The sequence below is a fragment of the Quercus lobata genome, chromosome 5 (genome assembly GCF_001633185.2).
Source record: "Quercus lobata isolate SW786 chromosome 5, ValleyOak3.0 Primary Assembly, whole genome shotgun sequence".
NCBI classification, from domain to species: Eukaryota; Viridiplantae; Streptophyta; class Magnoliopsida; order Fagales; family Fagaceae; genus Quercus; species Quercus lobata.
In genome coordinates this window covers 76,625,768-76,630,173 of record NC_044908.1, presented here as the reverse complement: position 1 = coordinate 76,630,173, position 4,406 = coordinate 76,625,768, and the positions used below count along the sequence as shown (strand labels likewise).

Below are 4,406 nucleotides of genomic sequence, written 5' to 3'. Positions count from 1 at the left end.
TGTCTCTTTCTTTTCTGCTATGCATGATATGATATTTTGTTGTTTAACTTAGATCTCATAATTAACCTAAGTTACTACTTGGCTAATTCACTAGTTTTAAACAATCTATATTAAGGGGTCTAAACAAACAAACAAAACCCTTTAATCATGAGGTTTTAAAAAAATTAACATATTAAATCTCTACTTATTTTAGTGAAACAATATTGTGTTTGAATTTGATTTGGACTCCCAGGATTTAGTTTGTTAGCTTTGAAACTACAGAAATTAATTTTTTACATTCAAAACCATAAATTTTAATTTGTTACAACCATAAATTTTGGATTTAAAATATTGTTTTTTACAAAAAATAAAGAAAAGAGAAAAAAAAAAAAAAAAAAAAAAAAAAAAAAAAAAAAAAAAACCCTCAACACTAAATAGGATTGTTTTGGTATTTTTTTTTATTAAAAAAAATTAGCTAGAAATTTGTTGTATTTCATAGTAGATGATTATGTGGTACCACAAGATTCAAAACTATCAGATTTGATATGATTTTTTGAATTGAATGAAACATTAACGTTTCAAAACTATTGAATTGACATGGTTTTTATCGGGTCTCATATGGATTTTGCTATTAAAAACTTGTTATGTTAGTAATTATGATTATTTTTTGGGTAAAAAATTGTGATATTTAAATTAAACTAAATTACACAACATGTACGGTCAATCCTTTCTCTCAACATAAGTAAAAGAAACTTTTATTCAACAAACAAATATTTCTAGCCGCGAACAGAGACAATGAACTTTTCCAAATTCTAACAAACATTACTAATTAAACCCAAACAACCAAAAGCAAAATGAAACATGACCATACACTTTAAGCATAATTATCAAAACTGTATTGGATTGTCTCACCAAGAAAGAGGATGAGTCTTGGTAACAATGACTTTATTTTCTTGGATACAACAAAATCAATCAACATGTTGCAGGTTAAACGATTGGTGTAAATATGCCTTCTTAATTGTAGCTTCTTGAAGCACTAACAAGGATATTGCTCTGTAATTGAAGCTGTTGTAAAATAGCAGAAGCTCAAATTATCAAGATTGATTGTGAAAATATTTTAGGCTTGTGAAAGATCTCCAAATTAACAATAGGAACGAAGAAAATCAATCCAAAAGATAATAGACACAAAACACCAAGATTTTCGTGGTTCGGCAATAGCCTACATCCACGGGCGACGATGAACAAATTTTACTATATCAAATTTGGGATAATACAAATTGGTGTAGAGGCACTCTCACAAACCCAAATCCCAAATACACCCAAATAACTCTCTCCCACAAATATGAGCCAGAGAACCAAATACGAACCAAAGAACCAAAGGTTCACAAATACCAAATACCAATTGCGCACAAACCAAAGAGAGAGCCACAAATCAAATCCAAAAGTTGCAACGTACCAAGAGAGAGCAAATCACCAAACTACAAAACCAAGCAACAACAAACCTCTCTCACTATTTCAAATTGCAACCCACAAATATCGAAGAACCAAACAAAGGAGAGCCTCTTTTTCTCACACCCACACACTCTATTTTTCACTCTCTCCAATTGCCGCAACACACTACTTATATAGGATGTGAAGATACAAGTCCTCCAATAAATAGAATTGTATTCCATGCAAATACTAATCCAAGCAACTTTAAGTAGAACTCTAATTCTTATCTATTGAGCACGTGAGGTCCAATATCAATTCCAAGTTGAACTTGGATATCTAAGCTGGTTAGGTATCAATTTAAGAGTCCTAAAACAATTTGGAAATATAGTTGCACTCGAAATAGGACATCAAGTCTTATACACCACTCCAAAACAAGCATGGATTAGGATAAGTTCAAGCCACTAACATCACAAATCTCCACCTTGGCTTGAATCCAATCAAACCTCACAAACGACATTTGCAAACCACTAAATACAAATCCTTAACAAAAGCCTCATTTGTTGAGTGTTGGATATAGCCACCTTCGGAATGATCTGATCTTGTCAACTCCAAATTATGCTCCCATTGTGATGACATGTCCGATTCAATGTTATCGTGCATAAAGAATACAGGCTATGATGGTATCAGAAGAGTGATAGAGTAGCTATTAAGCATAAGAAAAATCATAGCCATGGTTGGCCTATCAGTTACACTTTCTTGAACACATAGTAAACCAATGTGGATGCATCTCATTATTTCAGTTATTGAGCCGTCTTAATGTGGGATCAATAATATGTGAAGCAGTTCCCTTTCTCCAATTTTTCCATGCCTGTAAGATATAATTCAATGAACAGACATTATATCAAAGGAAACTATTGTATAAGCTAATATTGCTTTTCATCCCACAAAAATGGTTTAGTTGCAATGTCCCCCTAAACAACAAAACTATAAGCAAAAAAAAAAAAAAAAAAAAATTCTAATTGAACAATTGATAATAAGAATTGTACCCCATCCTTCCCACATAATTTGATAGAATTTCTAACAAAAAAAGGGGAAAGAGAGAAACATTGCTCAGTTTTAAAATTGAAGGAAGCATTACAACTATATCATATATAAGAGGGGGAAATGTATGTACATACATACCTACGTATGTATGTAGCTGCACTCATAAGAATAGAGAAATGTACTAAAATTGATCATACTTACATAGCTTAGAAGGTCCTCTACATTTGCTCCATTTCGAAAACAGTTGTTCCTCTGTCCACTCACTATTTCCAACCCTAACACACCAAAAGTAAAGACATTAGATTTTACTGAAAACTGTCCATGCATTGCATATTCTGGAGATATATATCCGCTACATAGTACACATTAATAATATTAGTTTGATTTTATTTCTATTAAACAAAACAAATATTAACTCTCCCCTCTCAAGATACTTACTAGGTCCCCATAATTCTACTTGTACTAGCTTGAGTTTGATCCAATAAAAACAATTTTGCCATTCCAAAATCTAAAATTTTAGGAATCATTTCTTCGTCTAAAAGTTTGTTGCTAGCTTTAAGATCACGATGGATAATTCAAAGCTGTGAATCTTCATGAAGGTAGAGAAGCCCTCAAACAATACCCCCTATGATTTTGTAATGCTTTTCTCAATTCAATTGTTCACGCTTGATAGGATCTATGTAACATATCAAGCATTTGATTTTAATGGAGGTATTTTTTGACAAGACATGTAACCCAAAAGAAAATTTATGAGCACGAGTTGATAAAAAGAAGTGTAGACATACCAAAAATAAAGTGGTCAAGGCTAGTATTCAGCACAAACTCATACATCAAAAGCCTTTCATTCCTTTCCATGCAAAACCCTATGAATCTGACTAAATTACGATGCTGAAGTTTGTCAACCAATAGAACCTCATTCTTAAATTCTAAATCTCCTTGTCCAGAATTTGTTGAAAGCCTTTTAACCGCGATAACCTATCCATTATAAAGCATACCCTGACAATATATAAGACCAAAATTTGTGCAATCATACGAGGGAGTTTGAAGATTTTTACTGCAAATAATATAGTTTTCCATAATATTATACTATAAAATTACCTTGTAAATAGCCCGAATCCACCCTATCCTGGCTTATTTGCTTCAGAAAAGTCCTCTGTTGCAACTCTAATAGTGTCAAAGTTGAATTGCAAAGATTCCACGCCTCCAATTTCATCATCAATATCTTTACACGAAGAGCAAGTAAATACTTATATTAATAAATCAAATTCAATATTTAAAGAAGTGTACCACGGTTTAAAATACATATGCAAATAGTACTAATGATAAAAATAAGTCAGTTTTAGATAGAAAATTTTGATTCAACATTAATTTGTTACTACCTATAGCTGATATATACAAAGCCTAGCTAAATTTTTTAATACCGATTCTTAAACCAAATTTTCACTTACTTTCTTCTTTCTTCGTTAGCTGCCTCTTCACTCTTAAATAGATGCAGATGGAGATGATTAGTACCACTAAGGCAACAGATGGTACAACTATAATGATGACAGTCTATGATGTGCTTAACCCATTCCCGCCTACAGAAACCATAAATCTGTTCTAGTTAGAACATTATAGGTGTAAGATCCTGATCAATTAGCATTATTGAAAGCTTGAATTGTAGGTTGGTATTAGGTACTGGGATTCCTTTTACTTGTAACCGCTTGTTTTTATAATAGTGGATTCTTAGGAGTGGTGACCTTAAATTCACCTGGTGGGGTTTTACCTTGGTGGTTTTCCCTATTCGTAAACAAATCAACTGTGTCAAATTTATGCTATGCATTTAACTTAGTTGGTGATTTGTTTGTGCTACCACACTTATTGCATGTAATTGAATCTAATTAATTCACTTGGATAACTAATTGATTAATTTACCAAAGGGGTCAATACATTTTTGGCCTATCAATGGCTCC

At 32.1% G+C, this 4,406-nt stretch overlaps 1 pseudogene; it reads right to left on the bottom strand.

The window, feature by feature from the left end:
- Nucleotides 1-2,206: 2,206 nt before the first annotated feature.
- On the bottom strand, nt 2,207-4,025 carry LOC115991159 (annotated as a pseudogene).
- Nucleotides 4,026-4,406: the final 381 nt, after the last annotated feature.